The sequence below is a fragment of the Lontra canadensis genome, unplaced genomic scaffold (assembly GCF_010015895.1).
Source record: "Lontra canadensis isolate GAN:19392208 unplaced genomic scaffold, GSC_riverotter_1.0 scaffold148, whole genome shotgun sequence".
NCBI lineage: Eukaryota > Metazoa > Chordata > Mammalia > Carnivora > Mustelidae > Lontra > Lontra canadensis.
In genome coordinates, this window is record NW_022631142.1 from 879984 (window position 1) to 901866 (window position 21883).

Here is a 21883-nt window from a genome sequence, read left to right on the forward strand (position 1 = left end):
AACAACGGAGAAACAAAACAACCAGAAGGCAATAAATGAGATGAAGTAGTAAATTCTTACAATAACCCTCCTAAAGGTAACGGAATAAACTCATCAATCAAAAGGCACAGAGTGGCTGAATGGATTTTAAAAAACAAAAACAAAAAAACAAAAAAAACACCAAGACCTGACTATTTGCTGCCTACAGGAGACTCATTTCAGCTCTAAAGACACATGTAGATTAAAAAACAAAAACCAAAACAAAACCCACATAGGTTCAAAGTGAAACCAAAAGAAGGCAGGCATAACCATACTTTCATCAGACAAACGGACTTCAAAATAAAGTCATTATATAATGATAAAGGTGTCAGTTCATCAAGAAGATATAACAATCATAAATATATATGCTCCCAACATATTTTGTTGCCCACCATTTTGTTGCTCAAGCAACAAAATATATTGTTGTGTCCGAGTTTTCATGTCCGAGAGACCACCAAGGAGCCAAGCACCGATGCAATCACACAAGGGTTTATTCGACAAGCTTAAGCTTGGGCCCAAGTATACCCGACACACCGGAGTAGGGACTTGGACCCCGAGCTTAGTTAAGGCAGGGGTATTTATGGGTTCCTGTTACTAAAGGAGGGTGGGGCTTCCTGGAACTAAAGCAAAGTAGGGGAAAGTTCAGCCCTTGGGCACAGGGGTCTGAGATGGCTGTACTTCAACCTGAGGTGGGATGGCCTTGATTTTCTCGGCCTCAACATTTCCCCCTGAACAATTTTGACCCTTAAATCTTTAGGGTTGTTGAAGGTAGAAGGTCTCATCTTCTATAACTTCTTCCTGCTGAGTAGGGGCATAGAGTTGTCCCTACCTACTCAGGTCAACATTGATCAGTTGGGGAATGTATAGGGGAGTTATGAAAGACAGAGGCAGCTGAGCCAGGAGTTTAAATCAATCATTAAAGGAGAGAGGGATTGTTTAAAGTGCTAACCTAAGTAGGTCAGAACCCAAGAAATATTTTGTGATAATCTGGTACATCAAGATGGCTGCACTTATGTCAGGGCTAGACTCGAGATTGGTACAGCCTTGTTTTTGTTGGCCTCCACAATATCAGGCAAATAACAAATCTTAAGGGAAAATTGGACAATACAATAATTATAGAAGAGGGGCGCCTGGGTGGCTCAGTGGGTTAAAGCCTCTGCCTTCAGCTCAGGTCATGATCCCAGGGTCCTGCGATCCAGCCCCGCATTGGGCTCTCTGCTCAACGGGGAGCCTGCTTCCTCCTGTCTCTCTCTGCCTGCGTCTCTGCCTACTTGTAATCTCTGTCAAATAAATAAATAAAATCTTTAAAAAAAAATAATTATAGGAGAATTCAATACCCCACTATCAACAATGAGTAGATCGTCCAGACGGAAAATTAACAGGAAATACTGGAATTGAACCACACTTAAGAACAAATGTATTAGGGTGTCTGGGTGACTGAATCAGTTAAGCGTCTGCCTCCAGCTCTAGTCATGATCCCAGGGTCCTGGGATGGAGCCCTGTGTCAGGCTCCTGCTTGGCAGGCAGCCTGCTTCTCCCTCTTCCTGCCACTCCCCCTGCTTGTGCTTTCCCTCTCTCTCTCACTCTCTCTCAGACAAATACATAAATAAAATCTTTTTAAAAAAATGTACTTAATAGACATACAGAACATTCCATCCAACAGCAGCAAAATATAGTCTTCTCAAGTGCACACAGAACATTTTCCAGGATAGGTTTTATGATAGGCTACAAAACAAATCTTACCAAATTTGAGACTGAAATCATACCAAGTATCTTCTCTGACCACAATGGTATGAAACTAGGCATTGAAAACAAAAGGAATGTGAGAAGATCTACAAATATGAAGAAACTAAAAAAGACGTATCTAAACAATTAGATCAAAGGAAAAATCAAAAGAGAAAAAAGATACCCCAACACAAATGAAAATGGAAATACAACATATCAAATATTGTGGGACACAGCAAAAACAGTTCTTACAGGACAGTGTATAGCAATAAACACATGTTTTAAGAACTTAAAGAGGCACCTGTTAAGTACCACACCTGCATTTGGCTCAAGTCATGATCCCAGAGTCCTGGGATCAAGCCCTGTGTCAGGCTCCCTGCTCAGCAGAGAATCTGGTTCTCCTTCTCCCTCTACACCTCCCCTCTTTGCATGTTCTCTCTCTCTCAAATAAATAAATAAAATCTTAAGAAAAAAAGAGCAGGGGCGCCTGGGCGGCTCAGTGGATTAAAGCCTCTGCCTTCGGCTCAGGTCATGATCCCAGGGTCCTGGGATCGATCCCCATATCAGGCTCTCTGCTCAGCGGGGAGCCTGCTTTCTCCTCTCTCTCTGCCTGCCTCTCTGCCTACTTGTGATCTCTGTCTGTCAAATAAATAAACAAATCCTTAAAAAAAAAACAATGGCACTACATCAAACCCAAGTGTCTATATAGCCCACGAAACAACAATATGAAAGACAACCTAGAGGAGAAAATTTTTACAGACCACATATTAGATAAGGAGTTAATATCCAAAATACATAAAGAACAGTCAAATTAATTAACAACAAAAACAATGAGTTAAAAATTGGGAAGAACTCAAGAGACACTTTTCCAAAGTGAACATCAAAATGACCAAAAGACGCATGAAATGATGCTCAACATCAGTTATCCAGGAAATACAAATCCAAACCACAATAAGATATTAACTCACACCTGTTAGAATAGCTATCATGAAGAAGACAAGAGACAACAGGTGCTGGTGAGAATGTGGTGAAAAAAAAACCCTTAAACATTGCTGGTAGGAATATAAACTGGTCCAACTACTATGAAAAACAATGTGGAGATTCCTCAAAAACTTAAAAATAGATCTACCATGTGATTCGGCATTTCCACCTATGCCTATTTCCTATGCTTATTCCAGCATTATTGATAAGAGCCAAGATATGGAAACAACACAAATACCCATCAATGGATGAATGGATTATGGATAATGGATAAGGTAGAATGGGTATATACACAGGGTCCCAGAATCAAGCCCCACGCATCAGGCTCTCTGCTCAACAAGGAGCCTGCTTCCGCCTCTCTCTCTGCCTGCCTCTCTGCCTACTTGTGATCTCTGTCAAATAAATAAAATCTTAAAAAAAAAAAAAAGATGCAAGACTGAACATACAGATTTGTCTACTTTCAAAACAAAAATCACATGTAAATAACAAAAAATTTTTGTGGTTATATTTTGTTTTGGTTTTATTTGAGAATAAAATCATGACAGACTCAGAAAATAGAAAAAGACACTGTTAGCAAATCAGAAATTTTCAGAAATTATTAGAAGACACAGGGTGCCTGGGTGGCTCCATTGGTTAAGCATTCAACTCTTGTTTTTGGCTCAGCTCATAGTCTCAGGGTTGTGGGATTGAGCCCTTCGTTGGGCTCCATGCTCAGCACAGAGTCTGCTTGAGATTTTCTCTCTCTCTCTTCCTCTGCCTTGCCCCCTACTTGCATGTGCTCTCTTTCTAAAATAAATAAATCTTCTTAAAAAGTAGATATTTTTTTAAATAATAAAATAAAACAGCACCCCATTCTCTATCCTCTTTTATCCTGCCTTAACTTTTTTTTTCAATTATTTTTATTAACATATAATGTATTGTTTGTCCCAGGGGTACAGGTCTGTGAATCAAGAGGCTTACACACTTCACAGCACTCACCATAGTACATACCCTCCCCAATGTCCGTAACCCAAGCACCCTCTCCCTACCACCCCCCCCCACCCCCAGCAACCCTCTGTTTGTTTTGTGAGATTAAGAGTCTCTTTTATGGTTTGTCTCCTTCCCGATCCCATCTTGCTTCATTTTTTCCTTCCCTACTGCCCAACTCCCTACCCTGCCTCTCAAGTTCCTCATATCAGAGAGATTATATGATAATTGACTTTCTCTGAATGACTTATTTCACTCAGCATAATACCCTCTAGTTCCATCTACCTCGTTGCAAATTTGTCTTAACTTTTTTCACACCATTTATCAATACTTGGCTCCTTCCTTTCTTCCTCCTTCCCTTCCTTTCTCTTGTCTGCACCTTTAAAATATTAGCTCTGAGGGCAGAGCAATTCTTTTTCTTCACAGACATACCATAGCACCAGAGACATTGTTTGGCACTTAGGAAACATTTAAGAAATATTTGTTGAATGACCAAAAGAAGGTTGATGCCTGATACATGATAGGTACTTAGTATCTGCTAAATGAAAATCTAACACCTAACAGTATCACAGAAGAATTAAAAGGACAGAAATCAAATGTAACAGTCATATACAGAGAGAGGAATAAAGGTAGAGCAACAATGAAAAGAACTTCCATGCTTTATAATTTCTGTATACTCATAATTTCTATACTTTTCCAATCTTTTGTAATAAAAATGTTAATCATTTATATAATAAAAGTAATTTAATAAAAATCCAAAACCCACTAATTAATAAAATAATAACACACAAAGCCCTTAGCTTTATAGAGGGCTAATTTTTATAAATCAACATCAAATCCATTTAAATAGTCATGAAAAAAAATGCTCTTTATTATCACTTCTATTCAACATTGACTTGGAAGTCCTAGTCAATGAAAATTATCCAAAATGTAAATAAATACGGAAAAACATTGAAAGCTAAAACAATTCATTGCAAAATAAATGATTATGTAGAGAATATAATTTAGAAAAATGAAACAAAAATATTAATACTAAACAGTTCAGCAAAGTATTCAAATCAAGAACTATAAACAAAAAAATCATTAACTTTCCGATATACCAAACATAACCTATTAAAATGAGATTTTTTTAAAAGATTTTACTTATTTATTCGACGAATAAATCATGAATAGGCAGAGAGAGGCAGGCAGAGAGAGGAGGAAGCAGGCTCCCCACTGAGCAGAGAGCCCGATGCGGGGCTTGATCCCAGGACCTTGAGACCATGACCTGAGCCGAAGGCAGAGGCTTTAACCCACTGAGCCCCCAGTGGCCCCTAAAATGAGATTTAAATATGAGATCCTATTCACAAGACAACAGAAACTATAAAATACCTAAATATTCACTTATTAACATTAACTAAAATATTAAATATGTGCACTTACAAGTCTTAACCATTTCATCCTCACAATAACCCCGATGAGTTATTATTACTCCCATTTCATGGATGAGGAAACTGAAACCCAAAACGGGTTGTTTTCATTTGCCCAAGCTTAGCAGAGACTAAACCTAAGTTGCGTGGCACTAGAGCCCATCCTCTTCACTATTACTCGACACAATCAACATGAGGAAAACGAGAAAACTACAGACAAAAATAGAAGACCTGTCTAGTCAAAAGGTGCTGTTGAATGGAAACACCCAATATTTGTAAAGATATAAATTCCTCTCCCAAATGAATCTCTAAATTCAAGGTGATTCCAATTAAAAAAAAACAACAAGATTTTTTGTGGATCATGACATGCACACTGATTCCAAAATTCATGTGGAGAAGAATCACATAAATGGCAAGAACATTTTTAAAACAGAAAACAATGAGGGGACATGGCCTTACCACTTTTATAAAAATATGATTTTTAAATCAACTGAAATCAAACTGTATGCTGGTACAGGAACATTTAAAGATCAATGAAAGGACATTCTAGAAACACCAATGTTTATAATACTGTTGCAACACCATTTATGATTTATTAATGATGCTGAAACAACAGGAAAATTTACTTGAGGGGAACAAAAAAAAAACAAATCTACTTCCTTAAACTCAACACATAAATTTCAGAGAGATTACAGAGCTAAAAGGAAAAAATGTTCTAAAAGTATTTTTAAGTATTTAACAGGAAATCTTGTTCAAATATTGGGGTAAAGTAAATCCGCTCAACAAGACACAAAATCCAGAAGTTTATAAAGGAAAAAAAAAAGGAAACATTTTCCTATATTCTGATTTAAAACTTTTCTAAAACAAAGCATCATAAACAAAACCAAAGAGCAAACTGTATACAGGCATATCTCAAAGATACTGCAGGTTCAGTTCCAGACTGCCACAATGAAACAAATACAATAAAGCGAGTCAAATGAACTTTTTGGTTTCCCTGTGTATATAACTTAATGTTTACCATATACTGTTATCTATTATTATATCTAAAAAAAAAAGTACATACCTTAATTTAAAAGTACTTTATTGCTAAAAAATGGTAATCATCACCCAAGCTTTCAGTGAAGCATAATCTTTTTGCTGGTGGAAGGTCTTGCTTTAATGTCCATGGCTTCTGCCTGATGAGGGTAGTGGTTGCTGGAGGGTGGGTTAGCTGAAGCAATTTCTTAAAGTAAGACAACAATGAAGTTGTCTCTGCATCAACTGACTCTTCCTTTCACAAACCATTTCTCTATAGCACACAATGCTCTTTGATAGCATTTTATCCACAGAATTTCTCTCAAAATTAAGAGTTAATCTTCTCACACCCTGCTGGGGCTTTACCAACTAAGTTTTTATGATTTTCTAAATCCTGTGTTGTCCTTTCAGCAATCTTCACAGCATCTTCACCAGGAGTACAGTCTATGTCAAGAAACCACTTTCTTTGTTCATCCATAAGAAGCAACTCCTTATCTATTCAGGTTTTATCATGAGGTGGCAGCAATGCAGTCCCACCTTCAGGCTCCACTTCTCGTTCTCTTCCTCTTTCCACCCTATCTGCAGTTCCTTCCTCCACAGAAATCTTAAATCGCTCAAAGTCATCCATGAGAGCTGGAATCAACTTCTTCCAAACTCCTGCTCTTGTATTTGCAAGGTAGTTTGACCTCTTCCCATGAATCACAAATGTTCTCAATGACATCTAGAATAGTGAATCCTTTCCAGAAGGTTTTCAATTTACTTTGCCCAGATCCATCAGATGAATCACTACCTATGGTAGCTATAGCCTTAAAAAATTCATTTGTTAAATAAAGCTTACAAGTCAAAATTACTCCTTGATACATGGGCTACAGAATGGACGCTGTGTTAGCAGGCATGAAAACAACATTCATCTCATTGTACATCTGCATCAGAGCTCTTAGGTGACCAAGGGCATTGCCAGTGAACAGTAATATTAAAGAAAATTTTTTTTTCTAAGCAGTAAGTCTCAACAGTAGGTTTAAATATTCAGTAAGCCATGTTGTAAATAGATATGCTATCGTCCAGGCTTTGTTGTTCTATTTATAGAGCAGAGGCAGAGCAGATTAAGCATTAATTCTTAAGGGACCTAGGATTTTCAGAAAGGGAACTGAGAACTGGCCTCAATTTAGAGTCAACAGCTGCCTTTAGCTCCTAACATAAATCAGCGTGTCCTTTGAAGCCAGGCACTGACTCCTCCTCTCTAGCTATAAAAGTCCTAAATAGCATCTTCTTCCAATAGAAGGCTATTTCATTTACACTGAAAATCTGTTGTTTAGTGTAGCCACCTTCCTTAATTCTCTAATCTGGATCTTCTGGATAACTTGTTGCAGCTTCTACATCTTGCTGCTTCATCTTGTACTTTTTTTTTTTTTTCAGGTATGAATGTATGTATGTATCTGTTTGTTTGTTTGTTTGTTTGAGAGTGAGAGAAAGAGAAAACACAAGCAGGGGGAGAGACAGAAGGAAAGAGAGAAGCAGACTCCCCTGCTGGGCAGGGAGCCTGAACAATGACACAGGGCTCAATCACAGGACCCGGGGATCATGTAGAAGGCAGATACTTAACTAACTGAGCCACCAGGCGCCCCTTCACCTTGCACTTTTATCTTATGGAGACAGCTTCTTTCTTTAAACCTCATAAACCAACCTCTGCTAACTTCAAAATTTTCTTTTGCAGCTTCCTCACCTCTCTCAGCCTTTATAAAACTGAAGAGAGTTAGGGCCTTGTTCTGGATTAGGCTCTGATTTAAGGAAAAAATGTTCTATCCAGAACACTCAAATTTTCTACATAACAGGCTGTTTTTGCTTTCTTATCATTCTTATCATTTGTGTATTTGCTGAAGTAGTACTTTTATTGCATTCACAACTTGGCTAACTGGCTCAAGAAGTCTAGCTTTCAGTAACTAAAATTAATTGTTTCTAGCTTTTGATTTAAAGTGAGAGACACGGCTCCTCCTTTAACTTGTACACTTACTGTAGAGGTATTAACTGACCTAATTTCAATATTGTTGTATCTCAGGGATCAGGAAAGCCCAAGTGGGAGGAGATGAGATAGGGGAATGACTAGTAAGTGGACCAATCAGAATGCACACAACATTCATCGACTAAGCTTGCCATCTTGTATGGCTGCACTTTGTGGCATTCTGAAACAATTACAATAGTAACATCAAAGATAACTGACCACAGACCACCATAATATAATAATAATGAAAAAGCCTGAAATACTGTGAGAATTACCAAGATAGGGCACAGAGACACAGAGGAGCATTTGCTAGAAAATGGTGCTGACAGACTTGCTTGACAAACAATAACCACAAACCTTCAATCTGTAAAAAATATGCAATAGCAGTGAGGTGCAATAAAGCAAAGCACAGTAAAATAAGGTATGCCTGCACTGAGAGAAAAGATTAACATTATATAAAAGTTCTTTCACATTAATGAGCAAAGAAAGAAAACCAATGAAAACAGGTTTTAAAAAGGTATACAAACATCTCAAGAAGAAATACAAGACAGCCAAAAAATGAAATGACGCTAAAACTCACTAGAAATCAAAGAGAATCAAATTAAAATATTTTTATTTTATAAATAAATATAATTTATTATAAAATATTTTTCATCCAGCAAATTAGCTAAGTAAATAAATTAAAATTAACGTTATCCAATACTGACAAGGGGAGAGAATATTCTCAGAGAATATTCTCTGCTTATAAATCTCAACTGGTATAGTGTTTTTATACAGAAATATGGTTATACCTTTTTTTAAATGTAAACTCTGCATACCTTTAACCCAGTAATTTCAGTTCTAGGTATCTCGTGGAAATATTCACATACATGTACAAAAATATGTCCAGAGTGTTCACTGAAGCAACGTTTGACAGAGAAAACTGGAAATTACCCAACTGTCCACAGATAGAAGAATGTGCGAATAAATTATCGTATAGCCAGCCATTACACGGCATACTATATAGCCTTCAAGACCTCATTTTTATATACAGAGAGAAAACAGTGACATAGGTTCCAGCCTTAAATTGCTATTTCTAGGCCTAGATAGATAGTGCTAAATCATTTTAGGTCAGAAGAGGATACCTGGGTGCTAACTTTGTAATTACATAACTTGGTTGCTACTTTCCCCCCCAAACCATGTAGCCTCAAATACTTATATGTATAGAAGATGTTGGTCTTTCTCTAAGAAAACTTCTCTTCCTCTAGCTTAATCTGTCCTCCTTTATTTGGTTTCATTTTCCCATTGCTCCTATACTGACACAAAAGACCAAAGTAGATTTTTCAAACCATATCCAAGAATCAAGAGTACGGTATTGTTCTCTCTATAATAAAGTATACATTTTTATTTGTTCCTTAATAAGCTACCTTTTTAAAAGAAACCCACTTTCAGTCACTAAAATTACCAGTTAAGAGCTCACATATTTAAATCTAAAATACTTGAGACCACATGGTAGAGATGGGGAGGGTGATGACAAGTTACAAAGCTACAAAGTAAGCCCTCCCAGATACCCTCCTTTAACCTAAACAGATTTAGCACTGTCTAGAACTGGAATAACCAATTTAAGTCTAGTGCCTTAGTCATTAATTACTCTACAGCACATTTGTAATTTTAGACATCTCTGCAGTTTAAAACTGCAGGCCTGGCTCAAGAAATCAATAAAAGCATTAAGTATTGTTATGCCCAAAAAAGCTCTAAAAAATCAAATCCCTAATGAATAAGTAAAATGTTAAAAAAAAAAAAAAGAAAGAAATAGCAAAAATAAATAACCAATGACAGTGGAATGGATGCAAAAACTGAGACATAATTATACAAGGGGATATGAAAATGAACAAACTATAGCTATACACTTACCACTGATGAATTTAAAAAAACAAAAAAAAAAAACAAAAAACCTGTTTGGCACTGCCTATAATTCTAGGCCAGTTGCAGCTCTGAAGTTAAAACAGCCCACATACTAAAGCTGTATGACCTACTGAGTCAACTAAGGCCTTCTTGCCCAAGCTGCATCAGTTTAAAGCTAACCATACAACAGTTAAAAAGAACAACAACAACAAAACAAAACCCTGCGTGATTAAATATAGTTCCTGCAAATATCCAAGCTCAAAAAACCCATAGGCCTCTTTACTTGTTAAAACATAATACCAAGCCACCCCATTTAAGATTCACCAGAAATACATTTTGCTCCCCAAACGGCAGTCCTTCCCCATTTCTCAAGGTTCCTTCATTATGGAAGAGCTGTTCGGTTATTAGTCGTGACTGATCATTTTAATAATGGCCCAGGTATTAACCTGGCTAGTCTTTTTTCTCCCTACCCACTGAATCCAGGCTAGCTGTGTACATTTTGTCCTATACATTGTGGTGAAATTGATGAGTAAGTTCTGAAGTCTAGGCCCCAAGATGTCGTACAACTTCTGCCTTTATTCTCTTGGGACTCAGCTGTCACATGAAGTAATACAAGCCACACTAAATAAAGAGATTGTGAGCAGAGAGAAGGCCCATTTTCTTGTTGTCCATACCAAGGCCCAAACATGTGACTAAAGCCATCCTAGGTACTCTCAGACCACCCAATGCATCAAATGAATGCAGTCATGTAAGTGACCCGAGGCACAAAAAGTGCCTAGTTAGTCCATAGAATTTTAAGAAATAATAAATCATTGTTGCTTTGAGTTACTTAAATTGTAAGGTAGATTTTTACACAGCAATATTAATATACTAGGAGAATGCAAATGGTTGAGCAATACCATTTCTAGATATATATCCAAATGAATTTAAAGCAAGGACTCAAATAGGATTTGGAAATCAATGCTCATAGCAGCATTATTCACAATAGCTAAAAGCAGCAAACATGTCTGTCAACAGATGAATGGATAAACAAAATGTGGTATATACATACAATGGAATATTATTCCTTTAAAAAGGAAAGAAAAATCAGGATTCCTGGGTGGCTCAGTTGGTTAAGCATCTGCCTTTGGCTCAGGTCATGATCCCAGGATCCTGGGATCAAGTCCCACATTGGGATCCTTGCTGAGTGGGGAGCCTGCTTCTCCCTCTGCTTGTGCGCTCTCTGACAAATAAAATCTTAGGAAGGAAGGAAGGAAATTCTGACATATGCTACAACATGGATGAATTCTGAATATATGCTAAATGATGTAAGCCAGATACAAAGGGACAAATATTGTATGATTTCACTTACATGAGTTACCTAGAGCAGTTATATTCACTGAAATAAAGTAGAATGATAGTTGCCAGGGGTTGGGAGGCAATATTTTCTTCCTTTCTTTCTTTTTCTTTTTTAGATTTTATTTATTTATTTGAGAGAGAGTGAAAGTAAGAGAGACCGCAAAGGCAGAGGGAGAAACAGACTCGCTGCTAAGCAGAGAGCCCAATTCAGGGCTTGAACCCAGGGCCCTGAGATCATGACATGAGCAGATGGCAGACACTTAACTGACTGAGCCACCCAGGCGCCCCTATAAGAATATTTTCAAAGATGGGGCGCCTGGGTGGCTCAGTGGGTTAAGCCGCTGCCTTCAGCTCAGGTCATGATCTCAGGGTCCTGGGATCAAGTCCCGCATTGGGTTCTCTGCTGGGGTGGGGGGGGAGCCTGCTTCCCCCTCTCTCTCTGCCTGCCTCTCTGCCTACATGTGATCTCTCTCTGTCAAATAAATAAATATAGTCTGTTAAAAAAAAAAAAAAAAGAATATTTTCAAAGAGCTTGAGAAAACATGAATGAACTACAACTCGAAGTGGAATCTAATACATACTACTAATACTGTTGGTAAAAATTTGTGTGGAGCAGGAAAAAAAGATTTAGTTGGACAAATTCACCTTTTGTGAGGGGTTTCAAAGCCTATGATTATGATTATTCAGTCTTATTCATCAGCAGTACTTTAGAGAAAATATTTGAATCTATCATGTATTAGTGAAACAGTAATATCATTTACTCTTAATAGATTTTACAATGATCAATTCCATGAATTTTTTTTCAGAAACAGAAGCTAAATATCTTGAATTACCTTACTATAGAGAGGTTTGATGGCTTAGCAATGGGAACATTTTATTGCAATTTTTGAGTTTCAAGACAAGACTGAAATTTTTCTGAAAAAGAACAGCCTTCAACCACTACTGTCAAACACCAAATAGCTTTGGAAATTAGCTTTTCCTAAAGACTCCATAGTGTTTCTTAATGAATTCAACCCTAAATTACAAAATAGCACTTAGGCAAAACATCTTATGGTAAAGTCATTTCAACAGCAACTAATGTTATCTGAATCACCCATAATGGCAAGCTGCTTTATATACTTCCTATGCTGTCAAAGGTTAAAACAAGAAGCCCTATCTCCATTACCACACAAATTTGCAACAGTTACATTTTCCAAGCAAACTATAGTTCCAACAATGTTTTTCAGACCTTGGTGCAAGCATAAAAGAAATTTCCCTATTTCAAAGTCCTTTTAACCGTACAAAGACTCCATCTAATTGAGGAGTTTCCCCCTAATTTTCAATCAGAAGTGAGGGGCACCTGGGTGGTTCAGTTGATTAGGCAACTGCCTTCAGCTCAGGTCATGATCCTAGGGTCCTGGGATAGAGCCCTGTACCCATTCCCTGCTCAGCAGGGAGCCTGCTTCTTCCTCTCCCTCTGCAGCTCCCCCCGCTTATGTTTTCCTGCTCTTCTCTGTTAAATAAATAAATAAAATCATTTTTTAAAAAGGTGAAACATTAATATTTGTGGGAAAGGATGCACATCCAATACGAAAGTTTTCCAAACAAAGGAGATTCTCTTTAATTACGCTTTAAAAAAATGATTAATCTAAAACGTAATGACATGCTAAAGAGCAAAAACATCACAAGAATCTAAAAGAATTCTGTAAATGCCCCCCAAACAATGAATATACTGAATTAAAAGCATATACTCAATGGACTGACATCAATATTTAACAGTACCTGTCAGGACGAAAACACATTTTCAAAGATGAAATATGTAAAGTCTCATTACAAACCAGTATTAACAGATGAACAGTCACAATCAACTTTGATAATGAGAAACACTGAACCACCACAAAAAAGTTATCCCAATAAAAAGAATTCTACTCTTCTCACTAGTTTATCTGTATTATCAAAAAAGTACTATTACAGGGCACATGGGTGGCTTAGTCAGTTAAGGGTCTGCCTTCGTCTCAGGTCATCATCTCCAGGTCCTGGGACTGAACACCACATCAGGCTCCTGCAAGTCTGCTTCTCTCTCTCTTTCTCCCTTAGCCCCTTCTCCCTGCTCGTTTTTTCTCTCTCTCAAATACATAATTATTTTTAAGTACTATTACTATATTTTGAACTTAACAAAAATTTTATTTAAAATTTGCAGAAATCTAAAAAAATTGTGGAAATTTTTCTTCCTTGTTATAAAAGTACGTACATGTCTTTAAATTTTGCCTCTTGACTGCCAAAACCTAACAAAAATGTTTGTTATGCAGCACTTTACAGAAAACACTTGGTGACTTCTGGGATATAGACTTCAAAAGGTGTGCTTGGACAACTGGTTGTATGTATTTTTATACAATAGTAATAAAATTAGGTCCATAGCCAAATATAAAAAAAAAAAACTGTAAAACTTCTAGAAGAAAATAAATCAGATGAAAAAAGCATAAACCATAAAGATGAAAAAACCTGATTAAATTTTGAGACTTTATAAACAAAGGGTGAAGAAAAGCTATATAGACTTAGAGAATATATTTGCAACTCAAATAACCAATAAAGGATTCAAAATATATAAAGAATTCTTAAAAGTCAATTTTTATTGTTATTCATTTATTTGACAGAGAGAGACAGCAAGAGAAGGCATACAAGCAGGGGGAGTGGAGGGGGGGTGGTGGAGAAGGCTTCCCACAAAGCAGCAAGCCCAACGAGGTACTTGATCCCAAGACCCTGGGATCATGACCCAAGCCAAAGGCAGATGCTTAACAACCGAGCCACCCAGGCGCCCCGCAAGTCCATTTTAAAGAGGAAAAGGAAAAACACCCTCCCCCCAAAATAGGCAGTTCATAAAAGGAGAAATCCAAAGGACAGGAAACATGAAATAATGCTTGATCTTATTAGTAATAAGAGAAAATGCAAACAAAAGGACTTTTTAGAAGAGAAAAATAGCCACCTGGGTGGCTCAGTCAGGTTAAGGATCTGACTCTTGATTTCTGCTCAAGTCATGATCCCAGGCTCATGAGACTGAGCCCCTTGCTGGGCTCTGCACAGGGAATGAAGTCCACTTAAGATTCTCTCTCTCCCTTTGCCCCTCCCACTCCACTCGTGCTCACACACCTGCTCTCTCTCTTTAAAAAAAAAAAAAGAAAGAAAGAAAAGAAGAATGTTTCCTACAGATCAGATTCTCAATAATTTTTAAATCTAACAATATCAAGAGTTGGTAGAAAGGTACAGGAGGAGGAACCCTAATGCTCTATTGGCATAAATGTAAAATGGTACAGCCAGTTAGAAGAGGACTTTGGCAACATCTAGTTAAAAATGAGTTGTTTCGGGGCACCTGGGTGGCTCAGTGGGTTAAAGCCTCTGCCTTCAGCTCAGGTCATGATTTCAGGGTCCTGGGATCGAGCCCCACATCTGGCTCTCTGCTCAGCAGGGAGCCTGCTTCCCCCCCACCCCGCCTGCCTCTCTGCCTACTTGTGATCTCTCTCTGTCAAATAAGTAAATAAAATCTTAAAAAAAAAAAAATGAGTTGTTTCAATTATTAATATACAAACTCTCAAATGTGTACCCAAGGAGTCATGTATAAAATGTTCACTGAACACTGGGAACAATTTAAATGTCCAACTATCAGAGAAAAGATAAATGGTGGCATAATCATTAAAAAAAAAAAAAAAAAAAAAAAAAAACAAAAAACGGGAAAAAAAAAAAAAAAACAAAAAAAAAAAAAAAAAAAAAAAGTGGAGAAAAAATAAAAAAAAAAAAAAAAAAAAAAAAAAAACAGAAAACTGGGAATAAGCTAAACAACCAGTAATAGGAAAATAGAAAAATTATGATGTATTCATATAAGATATTATTAAACAGCATTTAACAGAGTATTATACTTATTAGCACTGACAAATCTCAAAAGCAAAGTTAAACCAAAAAAAAAAAAAAAAGCAGGTTATGAGACATTACTATGACAACTTCTTTTTATATGTCTTAAAACAATATATAGTGTTTACAGGTAAATGTTTATTTGATAAAAAGTATAAAAATTTACATAGGAATGGTATATATATCTAATTTAGATAGTAATACTGTGAAAAGAGGGTAGGCAGTGAAATGGGAGAAGCAATTATAAAGAATTTCAACTGTATTGGTATGGTTTTATTTCCTAAAAAAAAATTTTTCTAGGGGTGCCTGGTAGCTCATTCGGTTAAGTATCTGCCTTTGGCTCGGGTCATGATCCCAGGGTTCTAGAATCAAGCCCTGCTTGTCCCCCTCTGCCTCCACCTCTGGATTGTGGTCTCTCTCTCAAACAAATAAATAAAATGTTAAAAAAAAAATTTTCTTATCTGAAACAAAAGTGAGAAATAAAATGATAAAAAAAAAAAAGACTGAAAAACGTATCTTTATATAACAATCAGGCCAGAGGAGAAAAGGATGGAGTCAGAGATATAAGCAAGACTATGAGACAGGCACTAATAATCTAGGCACTGGGGATACAGCAGTGAACAAAACAAACTCCTTGTTCTGAAAAACCGGTAAATATATAGTATATCAAATGGCAATAAGTGTTATGAAGAAACATAGCCGTAAGAAAGGGTATAGGGATTGAAAACCTGAGTAGAATTGTTACTTTATATAGGGTGCTATTTAAAGCCAATGAAACTGAATGAGATAACACTGAGAGCAAAGGAAAACAGGGAATAGGTCTGAGGACTGAGGCCTCAGCACTCCAAAATTTAGAGGTCAAGGAGATAAGGAGGAATCCTCATATGGATGAATTTTTGAATGAAGCAGAAAGAGAAGAAGAACAGTATTGATTGACCTGGGAGCCATCTGAAAAAAGCATTTCAAGAAAAGAATGATTAACCATGTCATACAATACTGAAAGGCCAAGTAAGATAAGAACATGAGAACTAACCAACTGTAAAGGATACTGGTGATCTTGAAAACAGCTATTTTGATACAGCAATAATGGCAAAATACCACTCTGAGTTCAAGAAATAATGTGAGTGTTGGGGCACCTAGGTGGCTCAGTGGGTTAAAGCCTCTGCCTTTGGCTCAGGTCATAATCTCAGGGTCCTGGGATCAAGCAGGGAGCCTGCTTCCCCTTCTCTCTCTGCCTGCCTCTCTGCCTATTTGTGATCTCTCTCTGTCAAATAAATAAATAAAATCTTTAAAAAAAAAAAAAGAAGAAATAATGTGAGTGTCAACTATACATCAATAAAAAAATTTTTAATGATGCTGTGGAACATATTAATGTCAATGAAAGATATAAATCATACATTAAATGAAAAAAAATTACAAATTAAAATGGACATTCGCAAAAAAAAGATATAATGAGAATAAATAAACTGCAAATTTCAAGTACAGACCATTCTTTTTTTTTTTTTTTTAAGATTTATTTATGAGAGAGAGCATACAGATGTACATGCATGAATAGGGGAAGGGCAGAGGAAGAAATTCTTCAAGCAAACTCCCTGCTGAGCATGAAGCTCCAGTCGATCCCACAATCCATGAGATCATGACCTGAGCCGAAACCATGAGCTGGAGGCTCAATTGACTGAGCCACCCAGATGCCCCAAATACAGACAATTCTTATAACAAGCTTTGCTATAAAGAAAACCAAGAAACTTGAGTAGCTGGAAGGGTGTAACTCAGAGGGGATATGGAATAATATCTTTTCCCTGAAGACAGGAACAATAAAACATATTTGTGTACTCAAAGAAATGATCCAGTGAAAGGGGAAAACGGATGATGCAAAATGAAAGGGGAAAAATTGTTAGAATAATTGATGGATAGTATCGATAAAGGGGATGGGTAGTGCAAAAATGGAGCGATGAGTCTTAAAGAGGTACAGACACGTGACTTATGAGTAACAGAAGAAAAGGCATGTAAGATTCCAAGAGACAAAAATTTCAGAATAAGGGGGAAAGATAAATTTAACTTATAAAAATATAAAACAGCTTGAAAGAAATGGCTACAGGGGTACATAAAGGAGTAAATAACTCAAATGTGGGAGGATAGGACTGAAGGAAGAGTCAGAAAGGATTCACAAGGGGCATCTGGCTGGCTCAGTCAGGACAGCATGCAACTCTTGGTCACAGAGATTACATACATACATACATAAAAGGACTCACAAAGGAAGTAATGCTTCAACTCACAAGGCAAACATGACCAAAGAGTACAATGTGGCAAGAGAAAGAGTACAAAACAGCACAACAGAAACAGAGCTAGGAAAAAAACAAAAATTGAGGGTCTCGGAGCTTATCTGCCCTGGTAAGAAGTCTGCTTGGAAGGAACCGAATGAGAGAACACAATCCATTTATACTAATCAGTGTCTGTACCTGCTCAGAATGTGTTTTCACAGAACAAATTTTAGGCTATCATGTAATAAGAACACCATCTAATAGGGTTACTGCAAAGATTAAATGAGGTAATCTACATAAACTCCTTAGAACAGGACCTAGTACATAGTAAGCAACAAATACAGTTATTATTTAGTAATAATAAGCAACAAATAGTAAGCAACAAATACAATTATTTACTAATAACTCAACAAATACAGTTATTAGTATTAGGAGAAGCAATATTACTGTTGGTTTCAGTAATAAAAATACTCTATAAACACCTTTCCAAAGGACCAAGTTAACTCTTCAAACTACAGTCTACTTCCAAACCTTTTTAAAACAGTTAAATTCTGGTCCAACCATGTAATTGAGCCCTTCCAGCCACCACTTCCCCACCCCAATACTAGAAAGGACTATAATAAAGGGCCTTTAATCTACTCAACTTCCTGTGAGTTGCACTGACTTCACTCCGGGAAACAGTATGAATATGAGGTCTATGTCAGAGTGGAAGTCCCAGAATAAACCAATCTTCTTGCCTACCAGGTCTCCCATTTAGAGAATATCCTTGAAACAGACCAGATCACCAGAGGTTACCCTACATACCTACCAAATTCATTATGATTGGGTTCACTCCCAAAAGACTCTGTAGGGAATAAATAGGCTTCTTAGGTAAAGAAAATTGGACAATCTATCTTTTAAAATAGTAATGATTAAATTACAGTATTATCGTATACCTACACAATGGACCACTAGGCAGACAAAGTATATTGAGAAACAATAAGAAAATGTTCATGACTATTTTTTTAAATGTATATCAAAACAGTATGGTACTGGTACAAAACAGACACATAGATCAATGGAATAGAATTGAGAGCCCAGAAATAAACCAATACACACTTATATGATTATGACAAAGAAGGAAAAAATACACAATGAGGAAAAGACAGTCTCTTCAATAAATGGTGGCAGAAAAACTGGACAGCTACATACAAAAGAATGGAACTTAACCACTTTCTTTCACCATACACAAAAATAAACTCAGAATGGATTAAAGACCTAAATGTAAGACCTAAAACCATAAAACTCCCAAAAGAAAACACAAGCAGTAATCTCTTGCACAGCAACCTTAGCAATACTTTTCTGGATATGTTTACCCACGTAAGGGATAACAAAAGCAAAAATAAATAGGAATTGTATCAAACTAAAAAGGTTTTGCAGAGAATGAAGCGATTAACAAAATGAAAAGGCAACCTCCTGAATGGGAGAACGTATTTGCAAATGATATATTGAATAAAGGGTTAACACCCAAAATACAGAACTCATACAAGTCAACACCAAAATATAATCTGATTAAAAATGGGCAGATGACCTGAATAGACATGTTTCCAAAGAAAACATACACATGACCAATAGAAACATGAAAAGATGCTTACTAATCACAAATTAAAACCCAGTGAGAAACCACCTCACACCAGTCCGAATAGCTAAAGACAAGAAGTAACGAGGCAAAGATGTGGAGAAAAGGGAGTTGTTGTGCACTATTAGTGTGTGTGTAAACTGGTGCAATCACGACGGAAAACAGTATAGAGCTTCCCCAAAAACTAAAAATGCAAGTATCATAGGATCCAGCAATTCCACTTCTGGGTATTTACCCAAGAAAAAATGAAACCACTAATTCAAAAAGATATACACACCCCTGTATTTACTGCAATATTACTTACAACAGCCAAGATATGGAAGGAACCTAAGTACCCACTGATAGATGAATGGATAAAGATGTGGTATACAAACACATGGAATATTAACTCAGTCATGAAAAAGAATGAAATCTTGCCATTTGTGAAAACATGGATGGAACCACAGTAGTATACTAAGTGAAATAAGTCAGAGAAAGACAAATACCATATGACTTCACTTACATAAGGAATCTGTACAATAAAACAACAACAAAGAAAAACAGACTCATAAAGAACAACTACTGATCACCAGATGGGAGACTGTAGAGGGACAGGTAAAATAGGTAAAGGAAATTAAGAGGTACAAACTTCCAGTTATAAAATAAGTAAGTCACAGGGAAGAAAAGTACACCATTGGGAATACAGTCAATAATACTGTAACAATTTTGTGTGGTGATTTATAATGATGAGCATATGACAACAGATAATTTGCAAATCATTGTGTTGTACACCTGAAACTTATATGTCAAGTATACTTCAATTAAATATATATATATATATACACACACACACACACACATATATACACACACACACAAATTATAAATGCATAGGAATAAAGGTTATAAAAATATAGTTACAAATGGTTAACGCTGAATGGAATGATTAGAGGGATTTTTTAAAATTTTCTTTTCACTATCTAAATTTCCTACAATGACCATACAATACTTTTATTTACTGACTGATCTTTTCTCATTATTAAAAAGGAAATAATACAAGTCAAATTCCTCTCACCTTTCCCTTGAGAAATAAGCTTACTATCATTCCTATCTCCGTGCATATCTAAACATAAAAAATTGTATTTTAGGTAAACATATAATGGGAGGTGTTATTTTTTCCTTTTAAAAACGGAATGATACAATGTATTTTGGGTAGCAACCAGCTGTTTTCATTCAACAATAAAACACAGGACATCTTTCCATTTTAATATATAAAACTATCTCTTTTTTAATGGCTACATATTGTTGTCATTATATAATAACCTAATCTTTAGCCAACTAATGGACAATAAAATTGCTGATTTTTTGCTATTACAGTGCTGCAAATATTAATTGGGAACATAGTAAAATGATAACTAACATTTGATTGCTAACTAGCTGCCAAGCTTCACAAGCTTCTACATGAATTAAATACACTACAATTATTACTATACACATTACTACTTGTATAATTTATATTTTCTTCTGTAACCTACGCATTCATACTGTTTTCCTTGAATATCAATTTTGTTTTAATCTAAAAATTTAATCTAAAAAATTTCTGGAGGGCGCCTGGGTGGTTCAGTCGGCTAAGCATCTACCTTCAGCTCAGGTCACGATCCCAGGGTCCTGGGGCCAAGCCCCACGTCGGGGTCCCTGCTCAGCAATAAGCCTGCCTCTCCCTCTGCCTGCTGTTCTTTCTGCTTGTGCTCTCTGTCATACGAATAAATACAATCTTTAAATAAATAAATAAATTCTGGGGTGCCTGGGTAGCTCATTCAGTTGGGCATCTGCCTTTGGCTCAGGTCATGATCCTGGGGTCCTGGTAACCAGCCCCCAGGCCAGCTCGACTCCCTGCTCGGCAGGGAGTCGGCTTCTCCCTCTCCCTCTGCTTCTCCCCGCAACTAGCGAGCTCTCGCTTTCTCTCTCAAATAAATCAATAAAATCTTAAAGATAAATAATAAAAATAAAAAATTTCTGGCAGAATATCTCCAAGAGTTCCATGAAAACACCTAGCATACGACCAGTCATACAATTATACATTCTACAAATATTATTTGAGAACTTACTATGTGCTGGACACTAAGTGAACAAGAGGGCATGGTCTCATGGGTTGTTAGCCTAGCTAAACTGAGTTAATATGGGGAAAGAAAAAAAAAGTAAAAAAGGAATATGTTAATTAGAGAAAAAGTAGTATATATCAGTGCACACATTCAATACACAATTGTAATTACCTTTTAAGATCTTAAGTTATTTTTTTGACAGAGAGCACAAGCAAGGGGAGTGGCAGGCAGAGGCAGAGAGAGAAGCAGGCTCCCCACTATGCAGAGAGCCCGATGTGGGACTTGATCCCAAGACCCTGGGATCGTGACCTAAGCCAAAGGCAGACGCTTAACCAACTGAGCCACCCAAGCAACCCTATAACTACCCCTTACACCAGTCTTGCCTCATCCTATGGATCTAAACTATCTTTAGATTAATCTAAAAACACTGGTTTACTTATGTCATTTTCATATCAAGAACCCACAGCTTCTCTTAGTTATTTCCCAAATATACTTCACCTATTCTCTACATTAGCTATTTCAATCTTTACCACTAAAGGCTTCCTCTGTTTCCTACCACTTCCCCCACAACTTCTTAAAAAACCACTTACGTAAACTCCAGTGCCTACTTTGCGAGGGAAAGAAGTCTATAAAGCAATGCTTTCAACACCGAACTGCCTGCATCCATACTCTTCATTACACCTTTCTCCATTTTCAACAGAGATTTT

The 21883-nt window shown here is 36.7% G+C and overlaps 1 protein-coding gene across 3 annotated transcripts in view; it reads right to left on the reverse strand.

The window, feature by feature from the left end:
* NRDC (nardilysin convertase) overlaps positions 1 to 21883 on the reverse strand; it is a 106827-nt gene that overhangs the window by 79709 nt on the left and 5235 nt on the right. The window lies entirely within an intron of this gene.